Source organism: Schistocerca serialis, chromosome 7, assembly GCF_023864345.2.
Source record: "Schistocerca serialis cubense isolate TAMUIC-IGC-003099 chromosome 7, iqSchSeri2.2, whole genome shotgun sequence".
NCBI classification, from domain to species: Eukaryota; Metazoa; Arthropoda; class Insecta; order Orthoptera; family Acrididae; genus Schistocerca; species Schistocerca serialis.
In genome coordinates, this window is record NC_064644.1 from 84,520,551 (window position 1) to 84,542,060 (window position 21,510).

Consider the following 21,510-nt stretch of genomic DNA (forward strand, 5'->3'; position numbering starts at 1 on the left):
CGTGGCGTCGCCGCCTGTGTACGGGTTTGGCGCCGGCCGTCTGCGGCCTCAGCCTAAACAAGAGGGGCGGCTGCGTGACGGCTCCCAGCCTGCCCTGGTGCTGTCCCGGCCGGGGTGTCATAAGACACTGTGTCCAAAATTAAAGCAAGAAACCACTATTTCCCCGTACTGTTGTCTAATTCGCGATCTAACCATTCAGACTGCCAACGGATGCCCGTACGATCGTATCCTGCACGGAAGATGGCATTCCGGTCAACGGACGACGACGCCAATGATGACGTCAGGGCACCTGTCAAACGAGGTAATGTTTGCCGGGTAGCCGCACATTCACAATCGCAGCGTGACAGTCACAGATGCTGCAGCATGGCGCAGAGAAGACACCCACGAGGCGCTCTGCTGTGGAGGGACATACGAAGAATGGAAGCAGGACGGTCGCAAACTGACGTGGCTCGAAGGCTTGACGTGAATCATTTATAGAGATCGAAGACGAGGGGGGCCGACCCCTGTAACATCAGAGAACCGTTATTTGGCTGTAAGGGCACGGCGGTGCCACCTTAGTACTGCACGGCAACTGGCATCTCACCTCGCAGCATCCACTGGCCGTGTTGTTGCGAGGCAAACGGTGTACACAAGGCTTCGGCAGAACGGCCTTAATTGTCGAAGACCTACTCTATGTGTACCACTGACGCCTTTTCACAGGACGGGACGTAGAGTGTGGAGCCTTACATAAACAATGAAACAGTCAAATGACGTTGTACTTACATAAACAAAGATAGTTAAATGGCGGTGTTTTCCTTTAAAAGAACTGTGATCCAAGTTTGTTATGCATTAAAAAGTTGCGTTATGTATTGTTCGTCGCGTATGTAAGGGGGAAAACACCAAAAGCTCCTCATTTCAACCAGAGATTGGAAAATGTCATGAGGGTAGCGCGGAGAGAACGTCGCTTCAGCTCCACTTGGCACGGAGACAATGGAGTCTTCGTCTTGTTGTACAGAAAGAAAAGGACAGGACATTCCTCGGAGCACGCTCACCTTGGCTAATTTAGAACGGAGCACACGCGGAAGAGCTTTCGAACACACACAGGCAACAAACTGGCTTACACTGCAAGGTCAGCCGCGAAACAAGCTGGAGCACGCGGCTTGTGAACTCGCAAGTACTGCAGAAAATTTTGGGGCAGTTTAGATACGAGGCGATGCCTAGATACTTCGTGCCAATAAGGCAATCTGTAGTATACGGACACCTATTAATGGACCTTGCGGAGAGTGTCAACGGTTCGCCTTTATGACGGCTCTGTCTCCTGGGAACAGTGTTCATTGTCTGGCAGTCCATTCTTCCCCCAGAGCCAAAACCAGAGGTGGTCGTGATTTTGGACGCTACGATTTATCCCAAAAGTGTTCCATAGGGTGAAAGCTCTGGACTTAATGTACGACAGTCCATTTAAGGAATGTCACTGTTAACGAAACATGCTGCTTTGACGCGGCTCAGTGTCATGCTGGCACATTCTGTCCTCACAAGGTAACCTCCCCATCGCACCCCCCTCAGATTTAGTTATAAGATGGCACAGTGGATAGGCCTTGATAAACTGAACACAGATCAATTGAGAAAACAGGAAGAAGTTGTGTGGAACTGTCAAAAAATAAGCAAAATATACAAACTGGTCATCAGTCTTGGCCACATAGGCAACATAAAGGACAAAGTGAGCTCAGGAGCGCCGTGGTCCCGTGGTAGAGTGAGCAGCTGCAGAAGGAGAGGTCCTTGGTTCAAGTCTTCCCACGAGCGAAAATTTTACGTTCTTTATTTTTGCATAGTTATTATCTGTCCGTTCGTTCATTGACGTCTCTGTTCACTGTAATAAGTTTAGTGTCTGTGTTTTGCGACCGCATCGCAAAACCGTGCGATTAGTAGACGAAAGGACGTGCCTCTCCAATCGGAACCGAAAACATTTGATCGCAAGGTCATACGTCAACCGATTCCTCCACAGGAAACCACGTCTGATATATTCTATACAACACTGGTGACGGCATGTGCATCACCTGACAGGAATATGTTGTCGATCCACCTAACTTGTACACTTGGCGAATGGATAAACAGACTCTTCTACCTTGCCCAATTTAGGTTTTTTTGTGGATGTGATAATCACTCCCAAAAAGTGATGAAAACATAAGAGTTTGTCACATAAACTGAAAATAAAAAATTAGTTTTCACTCGATGGAAGATTTGAACCAAGGACCTTCCGTTCCGCAGCTGCTCACGTTACCACGAGACCACTGCGCTGCTGCGGTCCCAGCGTCCTTAATGTTGCCTATCTTGCCATGAACTACTCAGTTTGTATATTTTGCTTATTTTTTCCACAGTTCCACACAACTTCTTCCTGTTTTCTCAATTGATCTGTGTTCAGTTTTTCAAGGCCTATCCACTGTGCCAACTTATAACTAAATCTGAGGGGGGTGCGATGGGGAGGTTCCCTTGTCAGCTACCTCAAGCGTCACTTAGCATTCACTTCGGAAATGTGTGCCTTATGAGGAATTGTTCGACCCTGTACCCCATTTTCTTAACTCCCTACGCACAATCAATCCGGTAGCTGGACTTTCGTAGCATATGACTAGCTAGTGATACCTTACGCTGATATTTTTGCTTTCCGTCCGTCACTAAACGTCTGATTCTTCGTAGTATCGCTGCGGTTACCCTTTGAGTTTCCGCTTCAGACGTATCACGGTGTCTACGTTGTAGTTTTAAATTGTGGGGTTCGCAGGCTTGTCTGTTCTATAAAGTGGGACACAGTGATATGCGGCATACCTGCCGAAAGAGCACGATGCTGGTGCATGCACAAGTGTTTCGGAGCACACCGTTCCTCGTACATTGTTGAACATCGAGCTCCGCAGCCGACCACACTTGTTTTTTGACATGTCTGTTGAATTACACTGTCAGTTAAGATTGCAGTAGGCACAGGACCATCGGGATTCGACCGTCGATCGATGAAAACGTGCCGGTTCTTTAGATGAATAATATCTTCGCTGGAATAGGTGGCTGGGCGTCTCCAAGACAGCGGTCATTCACGTCAAGGGCGGCTTGAAACGTGCAGTGCGCAATGGTCACAGGCTGGTGGGAGCAGTATTAACTCTATTGGTAGCATTCTCCTTCGCTTGCGTGGGCCCTCTGGTAATAATCGAAGACACGTTGACAGTTGCCAACCACCTGCTTCCCTTCATACTTAATGTCTTCCCCGGCGGCGATGTCTTTCAGCATTATAATTGTTCGTGTTCCGGAGCCAGAACCGTGCTAAACGTGCGACAGTGGTTTGACGAGCATTATAGTGATGTCTCGGCGACCAGATTCTCCTGATGTAAATCCTTGGAACACGTATGGGTCACTATCGAGCGCCTGCACCGTGTACGCGAATAGACGGCCCTTTACGCGAATTATGTGACCTGTGCGTAGACTTCTGATGCCAATAAACTTTGGGATCCCTGATAGTCTGTGATGTATTTCGTTCCACCGACGGACAAACAAGGTGTTAAGCAACTGGTCAAATGTGTATTTGATATGCGTAGCGGCCTGTAAATTATTGAATTGCCTTTCGCAGACATCCAGTTCCTTGGGGTCTTCGGGTTACCTGTTCCAAATGAGTCTGCTACTAGCACTGGTTGCAATGTTAACTGAAAAAGTTGGCCATTAGTGCTGCCGGGAATTTAAGTGCACGCCTCTTTTTTTCCGAAAACGTGCACTAAATTGCAGCAGAGAGCTATATAAAAGGAACAAGGCGTGTGTATCTTGGCAGTGGAATTTTGATCGGAGTAAGCAAAACTCGAATGTCTAGCCTGCCAGAAGCACCAAAGAAATAGCCATGGGTATTCAAATACAGAGATGTGTAAACAGGCAGAATACGGCGCTGCGGTCGGCAACGCCTATATAAATAAAATGTCGTGTGACTAGGGCCTCCCGTGAGGTAGACCGTGCGTCGGGTGCAAGTCTTTACGTTTGACGCCACTTCGGCGACTTAAGCGTCGATGTGGATGAAAGGATGATGATTAGGACAACACAATCCCCAGTCCCTGAGCGGAGAAAATCTTCGGCCCAGCCGGGAATCGAACCCGGGTCCTTAGGAGTGACATTCTGTCGCGCTGACGACTCAGCTACCGGGGGCGGACAACGCCTATGTAAGACAAGTGTCTGGCGCAGATGTTAGATCCGTTACTGCTGCTGAAATGGGAGGTTATCAAGATTTACGTGAGTTTGAACGTGGTATTCGCACGAGCGATGGGACACCGCATCTCAGAAATAGCGGTGAAGTGGGGATTTTCCCGTATGACCATTTCACGAGTGTACCGTGAACATCAGGAATCCGACTAAACGTCAAACTCAGACATGGTTGCGGCTCCTGCAAGAATGTGACCAACGACGACTGAAGAGAATCATTCAACATGACAGAAGTGGAAACTTTCAGCAAATTGCTGCAGATTTCAGTGCTAGGCCAGCAAGATGTGTCAGCGTGCGAACCATTCGCCGGCCGGGGTGGCCGAGCGGTTCTAGGCGCTACAGTCTGGAACCGCGCGACTGCTACGGTCGCAGGTTCGAATCCTGCCTCGGGCATGGATGTGTGTGATGTCCTTAGGCTAGTTCGGTTTAAGTAGTTCTAAGTTCTACGGGACTGATGACCTCAGAAGTTAAGTCCCATAGTGCTCAGAGCCATTTGAACGAACCATTCAACGAAAAGTCATCTATATGGACTTTCGGAGCCGAAGGCCTACTCGTGTACCCTTGACGACTGCTCGACACAAAGCTTTACACCTCGCCTGGAACCATTAACACTGACACTGCACTGTTGACGACTGGAAACGCATTGCCTGCTCGGACGAGTTTCGTTTCAAATAATATCGAGTGGATGGACGTCTGTGGTTCTGGAGACGACCTCTAGAATCCACGGTTCCTGCATGTCAGCAGGGACTGTCGAAGGTGGTGGAGGGTCTGTAATGGTTTCCTTTGGCCCATCAGTGTGTTACTGTTGACTAGCTGTACTACAACCTGCAATACCACAGAGAGGTGAGATTTGAAGATACCGAGCAGTGGTGTGGTTCGGTGTGCTCCACTGTACTGGACAAGTAGCGTTTCCGAGCCGGCGATCAGCTGTGCTGTGCCAGACGGCACGTGGTGGCCGTCATCTGAGGTGGGGGACGGCCGCTGCTAATATTAGGCACCTGGCTGGCCGAGCCGGAAGGACCTCGCCGCTGTACACAGGAGGAAGTGGTGTGGTGTACATTCAGAAACTGTCTCATGTCTTCGGAGATTGTACGATATTTGCTGAATATTTTGGTGTAATGGACAAGTGGTCTCCAGTGGCTCCGTTCAGAGTAATGATGTAAGTATGAAACTTTTGAGAAGTCACCCAAACAACCTTCACTTTTGTTTTAAAAAAATCACAGGAGTCAGAAGCCCGACTCAATGCCGATTGAAGGTGGAAATGTGAAGTTGGCATTACAGTTGTTAGTAGCAAGTATTGTGAATGATGGAACTATTTTGTTCAAAAATAAGACGCGACGCAAAATGTGGAAATTTGCACGATTGTAAAGATACGGTATTCAGTTAGGTGTAGTTAAAGCTGCCTTTTCTTGTGTCCTTGACCTGCATCGGCGCAGGGTCGCCATACTTAGAAACTCAAATTTAGTGGTAAGATAGATCAGTGGATGGCCCGTCAAAAACTGATCACAGGTAAAGCAAGAAAACAGGAAGAATGTGTACAGAACCGTGAAAAAGAAGCAAAATAGAAACAGTGAAGGGTCATCACAGTGATGGACTTGCAAACGCGGAGATCCTTGTTAGCCCTCGTGATATACAGGGGGTTACAAAAAGGTACGGCCAGACTTTCAGGAAACATTCCTCACCCAAGTAAAGAAAAGATGTTATGTGGACATGTCCGGAAACGCTTAATTTCCATGTTAGAGCCCATAATAGTTTCGTCAGTATGTACTGTTCTTCCTCGATTAACCGCCATGATTTCATACGGGATACTCTACCTGTGCTGCTAGAACATGTGCCTTCACAAGTACGACACAACATGTGGTTCATGCACGATGGAGCTCCTGCACATTTCAGTCGAAGTGTTCGTACGCTTCTCAACAACAGATTCGGTGACCGATGGATTGGTAGAGGCGGACCAATTCCATGGCCTCCACGCTCTCCTGACCTCAACCCTCTTGACTTTCATTTATGGGGGCATTTGAAAGCTCTTGTCTACGCAACCCCAGTAGAGACTCTTCGTGCTCGTATTGAGGACGCCTGTGATACAGTACGCCATTCTCCAGGGCTGCATCGGCGCATCAGGGATTCCATGCGACGGAGGGTGGATGCGTGTATCCTCGCCAACGGAGGACATTTTGAACATTTCCTGTAACAAAGTGTTTGAAGTCACGCTGGTACGTTCTGTTGCTGTGTTTCCATTCCATGATTAATGTGATTTGAAGAGAAGTAATAAAATGAGCTCTAACACGGAAAGTAAGCGTTTCTGGACACATGTCCACAAAACATATTTTCTTTCTCTGTGTGCGGGGAATGTTTCCTTGAAAGTTTGGCCGTACCTTTTTGTAACTATATATATATATATATATATATATATATATATATATATATATATATATATATATATATACTATCCGTCCGGTTATTGACGTATCTGTTCGCTGAATGCAGATTTGTGTCTATATCGTGGTGTAACGTCAGCTTGGATCAGTGAGGTATAAGGAAGGGACCTGTAGACGTACTTGCCTCCTATTCGCTCTACACAAGTATCACATGTTGTACGACAATTGCTACATTTTCCTTCCTGTTTTTATGCTTGATCTGTTTTTTTTTGACGAACTTTTGAGGGGGCGGCGGCGTTCGGATATCCTTGATATCGCGACACTGTTACGCTCGCCCCCTGACGCGAATGTGTGTGGCCCTACTATCTGCGTGTAGTGTTCTGCATGTCAGAGGGAGCGAAAGTTCTCTGAACGTTGGCGAATCGTGTAACTGAGGTGGGGTTGGGTATTAGCTCGGTACTCTCCCAGTGGGATGTGGAAAACCGCCTAAAAACCACGTGCGGCCATCCTAGCACACCGACCCTTTGGTATATTCGATCCGGGGCCGACGCACTTTACCGTTCCGGAAACTGCTCGTCAACACGCACGCGTACCCGAGCGGGTCCATTACGGATGGGTAAATTAACGAATTCGAGTTAACACTGTAACGAGCCACGGGAGACCAAGGTTCCGTTACACGAAACTTGAGATAATTATTGGAACTCGGATTCACTCAGAATTCCTACCTGCATCTATCCTCCCCCCCCCTTTCTCTCTCTCTCTCTCTCTCTCTCTCTCTCTCTCTCTCTCTCTCTCTCTCGCTCGCTCGCGCATTCCAGAATGGTGTACGTGATAATATAGATAAGCCTGCGAATACCTTCAAATTTTTCAGTTTCCTGTCCTGGTCATTTCGAGAGAGACGGGGTAAGACAACATGTCGCATGATACTGTCTGAATTTTCACCGAAGACCACTCCGTGATGAGCAAGACATATGGTACCTTAACTAGTCTGACTTGCCGCACCGAAGTGTGTCAAGAAAAGACAGTAAACGGGAGCTTTCCGGCAGCGCATTCTGTCAACACAACAGTGTGAAAATATTGTCCTGTTATCGACTTGATTGCGTATGTGGAGTACGTAACGCTGAGCGTGACACTGTGCGATAAAGTAAATCATTTGAGAACGATTATACGCAATAAACGGGAACTATTATGAGGTCTCGTAACTCGAAAACATTTCCGTGCCTGTCGTAGATAAGAGCTCATTATTGCACAAAGCGGTTGTCCCGTAATTATTGATCACTATTTTATTGTACGCCTTGTACCTGAACAAGCAGGTTTTTTTTAGAGAACGGCTTGCTTGAATTTTGATGGAATTCTCGGTTGGTGCTAGGTAACGCACTACAGCCATGTGGCCAATGCCCTCGACTGTGGACCTTAAGACCTTCCTGCGAAATCCCATAAAAACGTCGGACGATCGCCCACTCCGTTTCACTGCTGAGAAAACTCGTTGCGCGTCCGAGAATATTGTGATTGCTACACGGACCTCGTTAAAGGTGGCAGCTTAAAGTTGAAAGCTGCCGCCGCAAGCCGTGGTGGTGGTGCCTTTTAGTTCCTCCAGGTGGTACATTCTGGACAAAGCGCGAGTTGTGTGCTGAACACGGGGCTATTCGGTTTGTTGATAGCGGGCGGCAGGCGGTGCTGGCGTGTGACTGAGCTGCAGCGGCGAGAGGCGCCGGTGCTGCCGCTGGCGGCCGCCGCGCGAACTGAGCGTGTCAGCTGTCCCGCGCACGTGTTCCCTCCGCCGGCCTAGTCATAATATCGCGTGCCGTGCGCGTTGTTCAATTCATTGGGTCCACCGCAGTGGCGTTTCGTGCTGAATGGAGAAAGTGATTCAGCGCGTAACTACGCAGTAACTTGGGGGGAGCAGAGAGAGAGAGAGAGAGAGAGAGAGAGAGAGAGAGAGAGAGAGAGAGAGAGAGAGAGAGAGAGAGAGAGAGGAGGAGGGGGGGGGGGGGAGGGAGGAGTAGCAATTTCCGCTGTTCATTTGGATTTTGAGAACCTCTGTGACCTCAGCTTCGGGCTCGGTGGCTCATCGAGATGGTAGAATTAGACGAGCAACGCGTTTGCATGAAATTTTGCGTGAAACTCGAGAAAACCTTCGCAGAGACACGCCCAGTAATACAATAAGCGTGCTGAGTCTCGAATGGCTAACATGGTTTAAAAATTGCCAGACAGAAGTTAAAGATGACACGCATTCAGGACATTCTTCGGCGTGTACCGGCGACGCTTATGTCGAGGAACGTCAACGGAATTGTGTGCGCCAATCGAAAACTGATTGTCGGAGAAATTTCAGAAGAATTTAATGTTTCAGTTGAATCGTGTCATGAAATCCTTACACAGCATCTTGGAATTTGTCTTGTTAACGCCAAGTTCGTCCCACGGCTCATTCGCCTCGCAATCTGTAGAGAGTTTTTGGATAGCTCAAGTGAGAACGAGATGATCCTTAAAGAGAACCTTACGATCCCAGCAGACTTCGGAAATAAGAAAGTTGAAATAACTCGTTGAAATGATGAAGATTTGTAACGATAGAAGAGAGAAAAGAGAATTCGCAGAGGGCGTTTTGCGCGATCCAGCAAGAGGCGTACGAATACTGCTTCCGGAAGTGGAAACGGATCTGGTACTGGCGAATCAATTGTGGACGAAAGTGTTTAGGAGGAGGCCATGCACAATAAGTAAAAGGTAAGCGTAGAAAAATTTTGAGGACAAAATTCCGGAATTTTTTAATAGACCTCGTATCCGTACTCAGAGTTAAGTTATCGTGTGAACGGATAATACCACTTTGCAATGAAATTTATGTCGTCTAAAGACTGAAGTATCACGACGAAGGTCTCATGAACGGTGGTAATTCCACAGTGCATACACGAGAATGACATCCCGTGGTTAAGCAGAAACTGACACATTAAATTTATCCAAAACAAATGTACAGAGAACGAAGCCTTTACACGGCTTTCGCAATGTCTGTGTGAAGCACAGCTTGACATTGTACTGAAACTTTCAACATTGAAGATTTAAGCATAACATTTCCTGTATGAAAAGGGACTTTTCTTCTGTGGCTAGTGAAGAAATGTGTTGAAAAAACGTGTTCATGGAAATTGAAGGGTATAATTTGCATTTGCTTTTTTTTATATATGGGTCTACTCAGCCATAATTACCAGTTCCCGCCCAGAAATTCATGTTACTGCCCGCTATAATAGATTTCACGAAGTTCATTTGCCTGAAATTTACCACAGATCAGCACTACGTTTTCTGTGCGAATTTGTTAGTTTCCTTCACTTGCAAGTTGCTCAGTTGCTTCGGTTTTATTGAAAGTAAACATTTCACACATGGATGAAAAAATTTTGTTCCTATTTCAACATTTTCAAAGATTGTGGGATGTGTTAAAGCCGCGGCGACGTTAAGTTGTGACCTAACAGTCTGAATCCAGGTGCGCAGGTTACAGTAATATTCGCGCAAAGTTGGCATTCGGCGCGCTGGCTGATGGGAGCGACTGTAAACGGGAAAAGTCTTTACGGTCGCTCCCGGTGCGCCGAGCAACTTCACATGTGGAGTATATCGGTTGTTTACACACCATGCGAACGCTAAGCTTTTCTCCGCCATAAAGTTCGTCTGATCATCGCCGCACTTAACGAGGCGTGTTAGAAATGGAGTGGTGCGCCCTAGCCCTTCCTCGAAAGTTTTGATCTGACGTACCCAGCAAGTTACTGGGGATCTTACCTGAACTTAGATTCCAAACTATGGAGTTGCAAGGGTTGAAAAAAGCTGTGTGTGATAGAATTTGTGGCTGTGACAATCTGGGTTTGGCATGTCCAGTGTGGCATTACCTGCTGAGCCGCAGAGCTTACGGCTTCACACACGTGTTGTTCTCTGGACCGGCGTCGCGCTGTGGACATCCCTGTGCGCCTGTGAAAGGCGCCGCGGGGGCACGGAAGGGCCGGTTGTGGGCCCTTGCGAAATGGTGCCGCGCCGGCTCCCCCAAGGACGCGGGAAGGGCCTGGCTGGGTGCTGTCGCCTGCAGCGTGCTGTAGCCGATGCCACACGTTCGCGTCTATTTCCAGCGGCCGCGGTAAAAATATGTCGGCTCCCCCAGCGTGGCGTGGTGTGGTGTGTCGCTCTCTTGGCGTACACAGGCCAGCAGCTATACAGTCCCTGCTAGTAAACGAGTGACTGGGGGCGCGCTCCTTCTCTCCTTGGCCGTCCCTGGAAGTACGCACCGGCCGAGCAGCGTCAAATGGGGCGGGCGACGCAACTGAGCACTGCTGTTGTGGTTGCAGAATCTCGAATAAAATGGGTTGCTGACTGCAGCTGATATGAACACAACAGTGTTGCCAATGTGCTGCCAGCCGTTCTTAGCAGGGAATTGCATTTGTCTACGTAGCAGCCAACACGGGGAGTACGCGGCGCCCGAGAAAGCTTTGAGCTAGGTGGCAGCTGGTCCTCTACCGCACGATATGCTGAAATGTCACTCACTTTCCTTAAAATTCAGCATTCATCTGGTGGCGAGCGATGACCGTCTCTTACGGAAGAGCAGTCACGTCAGTCCAGTTACTTTGGCATGCGGTGACAGAAAATATTCGTCCACGGTAATCTTCTTTGTATTAAGGTGTCTGTCAGGTCCCCGACACATTAAACTGCTCTTCTTTGTTCGTTATCAGTTAACAGACTGATAGCACAGTGTTCCGGTAGCATTTTCTGGTGATCGGCCCGTGGTGTGTTTGGATTGTTTCTGGATGGCCCAACTCCTACCTCGTCGTCTTAAGTGGCTGAATGAGTGTGTAGTGTAATGTACTTAATCTGCATACCTACATATTCTGCAGGTCACCACATGTTGGATTGCGGGCGGTTCTGGTTCCACTGGTACTCACTTTCTTTTTCGGCTAGTAAAAAGACTGTCAGATATGCGTCAGTTTCTCTGGTCCTAACGGAGGTGCATAGCCCGCACAGGATACAGTGCAGTGACAGATTTACGTCCGAAGCGCTGTGCGAGTTCATTCATTCATTCCTTCGTTTGTTTGGAAGGGGAAGCCCACACATTGCTGGTCAACTACCGGCCGGTCGGCGACACATTGCGAAGCAGAATCGAGGCGCGCGCCCTGTAATCATTCTCAAACGATTTACGAAATCTGTTTGGTTAAAAAATCGAATTTTTGCGTTTGTCTTTTTTGGCAGCTTCATGTTGACATGCCCATCATTTACGTAATGGTCATAGTAATTGTGCGCGAAATTCGAAAAAGTATGCAATGAAAAATAGAGGTCGCTATGATTTTGCGTTTGGTGCATAATTTTTAATATGTTGCCGTGTATGGAATTTAGCCGAGGTCTTACATTTTTCTTAAGACTTTGGTGGAAGTTTGTCTGTCGCCAATCTCGAGAAAACTGACCTGTTGTAGCACACTCATTTGCGATCGCGCGGGCACCAGCGATAGAAGGAAGTAATCACAACATTCCTTATATTTCATGAACAGTTTGACATAACGAAATGATATTTTGGCAAATGATAGCGTGCCAAGAGGACGGTATTTTGTCATATTATACAAAACTTGTTAATCCACTTATTACAAACTTTTTGGGTGGAGGAATGTAATTTTTAAGGGACATCAATAGCTGGTGAAATGAAATTCTGTGGGCTTCGGAACAGCATAAGTTATGACATTACACATATATTTTTGTATCAAGGATGTGCATTTTCGCATGATATTGATCTTACTTGTCAGTTTGTCAGCTAACAAACAAAAGTTTCAGAATTCTCTCAAAATTGCTTCGGCACGACATATTAGTGAGGTGACATTCTGTAAACTCCGCCGTGCTTCGGCAAAGGTGCAAATTTTAACATGGCGACAAAATGCAGGTTTAACTAAAAAGTACGCCATTCATGACGTTTCTCTAAAAGTTACAAATTATGAAAAAGCCTCCGAAAATAGATTGCTGCTTTTGTTGCATTTTCACCGGAATCCTTGTTAGTACCAACCAAAGTAGAGGTGGTGTATTTCCTTTTGAAAGGTCACCATCTGACGAGCCTGTGCGTGCAGGGGCTCCTCTCTATATTTACAAAAAATGCGAGCATAGGCTTCAGTTTAGAACGGTACTTGTCATGTCCAGCGCTCGGTATCTCCTCTTCCTATAGCATCCAAATAACACCATTGAGAGATGAAGGCACGGCGGTCCCCCTGCACCAGAACGCGGAACCTTCTAAATGACACAGTGTCTAGTTGTACTCCGGAACATACACTGAACAGCCAAAGAAACTGGTACACCTGCCTAATTTCATGTGGGGCCTCCGCAAGCATACAGAAGTGGCGCAACACGACGTGTCATGGACTCGACTAATGTGTGTAGTGCCGGAGGGAACTGACACCATGGACTGATGACCACAGCAGTTGAGTCCCATAGTGCTCAGAGCCATTTGAACTGACACCATGAATCCTGCAGGGCTGCGGAGAGTACGAGGGGGTGGAATCTCCTCTGAACAGCACGTTGCTAGGCATCCCAGATACGCTCAATGACGTTCGTGTCTGGGGAGTTTGGTGCCCAGCGGAAGTGTTTAAACTCAGAAGAGCGTTGCTGGAGCCACTCTGCAGCAATACTGGACGTGGGGGCGTGTCCTAGGAACCAATTACCTTGTTACACGTAGAGAAGTTACAATGAAATGAACACCCTTAGCTGCTTACAGGCGTTGATATACGTCAACGGGGACAGATGGAAATGTGCTCCGACCGGCACTCGAATCCGGGATCTCCTGCTTAGAAGGTAGACGCTCTATCCATCTGAGCCACCGAGGACACAGAGGATAGCACGGCTGCAGGGATTTATCTTTGGCACGCCTCCCGCGAAACCCACATTCTCAACGTACTGTCCCGCACTACATATCCTAAAAGAGAACCTCCCCATCGAACACAGATCAATCGAGAAAACGGGAAGAAGTTGTGTGGAACTATGAAAAAAATAAGCAAAATACAGAAACTGAGTAGTCCATGCGCAAGAGAGGAGAGAGTGAGCTCAAGAGCGTCGTGGTCCCGTGGTTAGCGTGCGCAGATGCAGAACGAAGGGTTCTTGGTTCGAGTCTTCCCTTGGGTGAATAGTTGAACTTTTTATTTTCAGACAATTATCTGTCCATCCGTCCGCTCTATTTGCTGGATTCATATTGCCCACGGAATACATCTCACGTATTTAATGCACTCTCGTCGAAAGTAGCGAACAGTCAACTGCCAGCCAGGGAGCCTCGTTAGCAGGAATACTCTCTCTTCCGTGCGCTGTAGTCGACTGACGACGTGTGTTTCGATGTTTGTTTACGTGTGGCGTCCCCATACTACGGCGCAGTTACCTCGCATCTGACGGGCAGATAATAATTGTCTGAAAATAAAAAATTAAAATCTTTCACTGGAGGGCAGACTTGAACCAAGGACCTTTCATACCGCAGCTGCTCACGCTATCCACGAGACCACAGCGCTCCCGAGCCTACACTATCCTTGATGTTGCTTATCTTGAGCATAAACTACTCAGTTTGTATATTTTGATTTTTTTTCATAGTTCCACACAACTCCTGTTTTCTCGATTGATCTGTGTTCAGTTCAAGGCCTATCCACTGTGCCAACTTATAACTACATCTGAGGGGGGTGCGATGGGGTGGTTCCCTTGTTAGTAAATACATAGTTAAGGCTGACCGGCCACTTGACCATATTCTTCTTCTGTGCGAATGCACAAACAGTGCCCGAACTCTTACGAGAATCGGCAACGCGCCGCGAGTAATGAGTTTATTGAGCGGGGTCACTACGAATATAGTGCGGGACAGTACGTTGAGAATGCGGGTTTCGCGGGAGGCGCGCCAGAGATAAATCCCTGCAGCCGCGCTATCCTCTGTGGCTCAGATGGATAGAGCGTCTGCCATGTAAGCAGGAGATCCCGGGTTCGAGTCCCGGTCGGGGCACACATTTTCATCTGCCCCGTTGACGTATGTCAACGCCTGTACGCAGCTAAGGGTGTTCATTTCATTGTAGTTTCATTCTAACGAGCTGCTTGGTCACCGATGGTATCTGTTCTTTCGGACATGTCCGACAGAACGTATCTTAGTAAATGCGTAGAAAAGTCAGTTTTCTCGGTTCACAAAACATTTTTCTCGATCGGACGTTAGGTATCCACCGCTTCATTGCCTGTATGCCGCCGCATCAGGTGTGGAGACTTCGGGGGCGTATGCTGTGCCCCCGCCGGGCAGAGTGCGTTCGCCCAGGCCGGCCGTTGAACGCGCCGGCGCGCCGCCTCACGTGGGTTCGCTTCCGGCCCCGACGTCACCAGCGCGAGACCACCGACCGGCGCCCGGAGCGAAGCCGTGCCGCAGACAGGCCGGCTGCAACTGCAGGTGTAAAAACTAAACTACGGTGAAACTCTTAGGTGGCGCCGTGTCGTTTCTCACTGCCGGGGACGAAGGAAGCTGCACATGGCAACAGTAGTGTAGAAACTACTGCCATGGAACCACGAGTATCAAAAATGAGCACCTGGATTCAGGGACGCCTCTAGTTTTTATATCTTTTAAACGGCCGCATAACTATGTTGTTGTTGTTGTTGTTGTTGTTGTTGTTGTTGTTGTCTTCAGTCCTGAGACTGGTTTGATGCAGCTCTCCATGCTACTCTATCCTGTGCAGGCTTCATCTCCGAGTACCTCCTGCAGCCTACATTCTTCTGAATCTGCTTAGTGTATTCATCTCTTGGTCTCCCTCTACGATTTTTACCCTCCACGCTGCCCTCCATAGAGTAAAACTGAAGTGATATCGGCTGTTCCCCAGGGAAGCGTCCTAGGACCTCTGCTGTTCCTGAGCTATGTAAATGACCTGGGTGACAATCTGAGCAGTTATCTTAGGTTGTTCGCAGATGATGCTGTAATTTACCATCTAGTAAGGTCATCCGAAGACCAGTACCAGTTGCAAAGCGATTTAGAAAAGATTGCTATATGGTATGGCAGATGGCAGTTCACGCTAAATAACGAAAAGTGAGAGGTGATCCATACGAGTTCCAAAAGAAATCCGTTGGAATTCGATTACTCGATAAACAGTACAATTCTCAAGGCTGTCAATTCAACTAACTACGTGTGTGTAAAAATTACGAACAATTTCATTTGGAAAGACCACATAGATAATATTGTGGGGGAAGGCGAGCCAAAGGTAGCGTTTCATTGGCAGGACACTTAGAAGATGCAGCAAGTCCACTAAAGAGACAGCTTACACTACACTCGTTCGTCCTCTGTTAGAATATTGCTGCGCGGTGTGGGATCCTTACCAGGTGGGATTGACGGAGGACATCGAAAGGGTGCAAAAAAGGGCAGCTCGTTTTGTATTATCACGTAATAGGGGAGAGAGTGTGGCAGATATGATAAGCGAGTTGGGATGGAAGTCATTAAAGCAAAGACGTTTTTCGTCGATCAGTTTGTTGATGTTCATCTTATATCCTCCTTTCAAGACACTGTTCATTCCGTTCAACTGGTCTTTCAGGTCCTTTGCCGTCTCTGACAGAATTAAAATGTCATCGGCGAACCTCGTAGTTTTTCATCTCCATGGATTTTAATACCTACTCCGAACTTTTGTTTCCTTTATTGCTTGCTCAATATAGAGATTGAATAACATCGGGGAGTGGCTACAATCCTGTCTTACTCCCTTCCCAACCACTGCTTCCCTTTGATGTCCCTCGACTCTTATAACTGCCATCTGGTTTCTGTACAAATTGTAAATAGCCTTTCGCTCCCTGTATTTTACCCCTGCCACCTTTAGAATTTGAAAGAGAGTATTCCAGTCAACATTGTCAAAAGCTTTCTCCAAGTCTACAAATTCTAGAAACGTAGGTTTGCCTTTCCTTAATCTTTCTTCTAAGATAAGTCGTAAGGTCAGTATTGCCTCACGTGTTCAGACATTTCTACGGAATCCAAACTGATCTTAATGACTGACACACCATTTTATACAAGGGACGTAATTTATTGTATTCATACATTATATAAAAAGTTGTTTAGACTGCCAGTATTCTCATTAGAAGACTACCGTGCTTACCAATGATCCATCATGAGGAGAAAGACGGCTGCGGTCAGGTGGCGCTCGATGAGAGTTTGGGTCGGCCGTGAGGCCAGCCGAGGGGTCCGTGCAGTTGTTCCCGCTCCTGCCTAGTAAGCAGGCGATCCCGGATTCCAATCCCGGTCCGTTAGATTTCTCTCGTCGCCACCAATTCTGCGTAATATGCCGATGTAGCTGACACTAGTGATACCTTTCCTATCCACCTTCAATTTACATATTAAGACGGCTTAAGCTCTATCGTACATATTTATGATCCCACTTAGTTCATAGCGTTAGAGCCACATCTTCGGCGATACTTCAGTGTATAAATAAGAACAAGATCCTGCTTTGGTTAAAATTTAGTTGAATTGGGTGAGGTAGGAAAGGCAACGGCCTTGCCGCAGTGGATGCACCGGTTCCCGTGAGATCACCGAAGTTAAGCGCTGTCGGGCGTGGTCTGCACTTGGATGGGTGACCATCCAGGTCGCCATGCGCTGTTGCCATTTTTCGGGGTGCACTCAGCCTCGTGATGCCAATTGAGGAGCTACTCGACCGAATAGTAGCGGCTTCGGTCAAGAATACCATCTTACGACCGGGAGAGCGGTGTGCTGACCCCACGCCCCTCCTATCCGCATCCTACACTGAGGATGACACGGCGGTCGGATGGTTCCGGTAGGCCACACGTGGCCTGAAGACGGAGTGTATGAGGTAGGAAAACTGTGTACCCACATCTACTTCGTAACTTGAAAGCGATAATCAGTACACGACCCACCGTTCTCTGTCCAGTAGTAATAAAAATGTTCGGCCGTCAGAGAGGTTGGTGGGCAAGTTAAAATACGGCACAATTTCGGGAAAATCATTGCGGTAACGGAAGCCTGGAATAGATCGAATTGATTCAATGTCTAACGGATTCCATTCCTAATAAGTATTAACTGTTGAGCATTCGAGATCGAATGATTTGATATTGCATTTCAACTCTGTGCGCTAGTCCATCTCGGCATGAGCAAGCCTCTCCATTTCGACGTAACTACTGCTACCAGTTTACTTCATTAAAGCCGTGCTCTCCTTCCGCAATTTTAGCACCCCAAATTCACGACTGATTCATTGCTGCCGTCTGTGCCGGCCAAAATTTTTTTTTCCCCCAAAAATTTTCTGCTTCTGCTTTTGCTGTTCAATCTGTTCACCTATAGAGAACTGAGACTTGGACGATATAGGCTCCACTTAAAATACTTCCAGAAGAGACTTCCTAACACGTGCAATTTATTCGCTGTTAAAATTCTTTCAGGAAAGCTTTCCTTTCCAGTCTAACAGAATCAGTCTATTTTCATCGAGCTATTTCCTAATTTTTCAACTGCTGATTTAATTTTACTGAGGTAGATTTACATTTCCAATCGGAGTAATAGTTCAAAAAATGGTTCAAATGGCTCTGAGCACTATGGGACTTTACGTCTGAGGTCATCAGTCCCCTAAAACTTAGAACTACTTAAACCTAACTAACCTCAAGGACATCACACACATCCATGCCCGAGGCAGGATTAGAACGTGCGACCGTAGCGGTCACGTGATTTCAAACTGAAGCGCTTAGAACCGTACGGCCACACCGGCCGGCAATAGTTTATAAATGTACATGTCCACGAAATGTCTAGTCCTGTTAGCCTCTACCAGATCGCTGTAGTTTGGTTACATGGCGTGAGTCGAACGAGCTGACGATGTCTGCAGGCCAAATTGCTATGAGAAAAACCAGATACGTAGGTCACATATTATATTAAAGCCTAACGTGATTTACTAATCAATTCAAAATTCAGATGCTTGACTAACTATAACGGTTCGCGACTTTTCCGTGCTTGCTGCGCATTGGGAAGCTGACAGCTCTACCAGTAGATGGTGTTATTTGAACCGGTTTCGATTTAAAGAGTTTCTGCTGAACCATTCGCTCTGCCTGGGCTTACCGAAACAGTACTACGTGACTCCATAACGTAGTTGCCCTTTTACATTTTTTGGCCGTTTCCCTTTTATCGTTCAGACTTTTGAGATGATCCACTATCGGAATGGACCACATTTGAAACAAGGGACTGATGACCTTGCTATTTGGTCCCTTCAACCCCAACCAACCATAACGTAGTTAGGTGGATGCCTTCTTGCGTGAGTGAATAGTGAAAGTCTGTGGTCGCAGGCACTATTTCGCTCTCCCTAGAATTCCTTTCATGTGCCGAGCGCTCAACTTGTAATATTGACGGACATTTACACCGAGTCATCGGTGGCATTCCGTTCCATATTTTCCGATTTTGGACAAGTTTTGCGCACGCGTGGAAAACTTTACTGCCGCGACAGTGGCTGCGTAGCGTGTTAGCGCCGTGCGTTAGTGCGTGGTGTAGGTGCGGTGCCGAGAATAAATCCGACCTTTCTGTGGGCGGCGGCAGAGCCCTCGAGACAGCCATCTGTCTGAGCCGCGGCATTCCAAAGATAGCCGCGCCTCGATCCAGGAAACGCCCCGGCGTCGCATCATTGTGCGCCTCCAAGTGGCGAGAGGGCGTGGCCACAGCACACGCGCGTTCGCAGAAGCCTGCTGGCTACATCGCTCGTATTTGTGTGCGTGCGGGCACGAAACTGTCAGCGTGAGTACACAGCAAACCGCTTCAGTCACGGAACTGCAGAGAAGCATGTTTTGTATTACCAGTAGCTTTGGAAAGATGAACGGAAATGAACTGCTCAAAAGAATTAGGGGAACACAACTTTGTGTGTGTGTGTGTGTGTGTGTGTGTGTGTGTGTGTGTGTGTTCGTTCACTGAGAAATTACTGACGACTGGGTGGTTGTTGTGGTCTTCAGTCGAGAGACTGGTTTGATGCAGCTCTCCACGCAACTCTATCCAGTGCAAGCTTCATCTCCAAGTACCTACTGCAACCTAGGCCCGCCTGCTCACCTGGATGGGAACGTGCTTGCCTCCCATGCACTGGGCCCGGGTTCAATTCCCGGCCGGGAATTTGTTACCGAATTATACCTTTACATTTCACAAATTGATTAAATTACATCCTACATCGTTTATGTAAAAAGAAATTTTCGACGCGTGTTCAAAACGAAATGGAAAGACCCATTCGACCCATCATCCCTCACTACTGCGTCTCCACACACGAACACTGCCATAATCTTGCGTCAGAGAAAATGTAGACCACTCTGTGAATAACTCGTTTCCCCAGTAACAAAGCTGTCGGTTGATACGGAAACGGCAGAACCTGAAAGAGTAGTGCGAGATGTTGCCGCGTCAGCAGGGACAGGGACAGTCTGGGTCCTAACCTTCCTTCCTCGTAACCTCTCCATTACGGTCTGATAGGACGCAGCAGTTCCAGTAGCCCATCAGAGATGCAGTACTCCGGCAGTATCAGTACCACGCCGCATCACAGATACCGCCAGATATTGCTCTTAACGTGGGGTTGCAATGCGTTCCAACTTGCCTATTGTACTGACCTATAATCCTGTTGCATATTCACAACCTATTTATCTGCAGCGAAAGGACAAAGTCCATTTTTGATCGAACAGCTCGACCTTGCAAGTTGCACTTAAAGATGTCGCATTGCACGCGCTTGGTTGAGTACAACATTCACAAAGAACTGGCATGTCTCGGCCTGCCTCACCAGAGTAAACTGGGACACCTGTACTTCTGAGTGAGTGTGGATTTGAAATCGTCTGCAGCATAACCCACCTCCCCACCAGCACACGATTAATAGCGTGCGTTGTGCTTTCTTCCTCACCCCCCACCCGCGTCAAAGCAAGGTTATTAAAAACACGTAGGAACACACCAGCTAAAACTTGCAGGTATTTTTACAAATACATTACAGACGTCGGGTAACTGTAGCGATGCCACCGCCTGAAGCTGTTAATTCCACATTGCGGTGAACGGGGAACAAACGACTGTTTTGATCAAACGTTGGCGAGACCTTTTAAGGTACCTGATTGCAGATCATAGACATGGTGGTAACAAGCAAATAATACTATTTCTAGTTTATTGAAGAAAACCGTGAAACCGGTTTTACTGTTGTCGTTCTCTTAAATTTACCCACCTAATCCTCGGTTTTCTTCTCTAGTACCACATTTCGAGCCGGCCGTAGTGGCCGTGCGGTTCTAGGCGCTACAGTCTGGAACCGAGCGACCGCTACGGCCGCAGGTTCGAATCCTGCCTCGGGCTTGGATGTGTGTGACGTCCTTGCGTTAGTTAAGTTTAATTAGTTCTAAGTTCTAGGCGACTGATGACCTCAGAAGTTAAGTCGCATAGTGCTCAGAACCATTTGAACCACATTTCGAAATTTTCTATTCTGTTGTTATCAGAACTGCTTATGGTCTGTGTTTCACTTTCTTTAAAGGCTCACTCCAGAGAAATACCTTCAGACAGAAAGAAAGAAAGAAAGAGAGAGAGAGAGAGAGAGAGAGAGAGAGAGAGAGAGAGAGAGAGAGAGACGAATACTAACAAGTTAGCGAAACATTAGTATCTTTCTGTTAGTGCTATACCCCCGAAATATGCATGTCGTCATCGTAAGGCGTTAAGAGATACAGATGAAGAGACGGCGGAGGCAGCGGAGCGCTCGCCAGGCGAGAACAAAGATGTGAATGGCGCCAGAGTTGAAAGACACGCTCCAAGGTGAGCTGTGTTGTGGTTTGCTGAGTCCTGAAGGGCATCGCTAGGACGTCGGCCTGCAGCGGCTCCTTGGCCTCCGCCGCCTTTCTCCCTCGTGCCCGCGTCTGCGCTGTGACGTCACCACCTCTTCGTTGCTCGAACGTGTCTGCGGCACTTATTCGAGTTCATTACCAGCAGTTTCCGAAAACGTGTCGTGCCTTGGTCACATCTTGTGGCCGTCGATTACGCAAATCGCTCGAAAAG

General features: G+C 47.6%; 1 protein-coding gene and 1 pseudogene across 1 annotated transcript in view; both read left to right on the plus strand.

The window, feature by feature from the left end:
- LOC126412391 (RNA-binding protein MEX3B) overlaps nt 1-21,510 on the plus strand; it is a 151,253-nt gene that overhangs the window by 105,793 nt on the left and 23,950 nt on the right. The window lies entirely within an intron of this gene.
- Nucleotides 17,025-17,142, plus strand: LOC126413705 (5S ribosomal RNA; annotated as a pseudogene).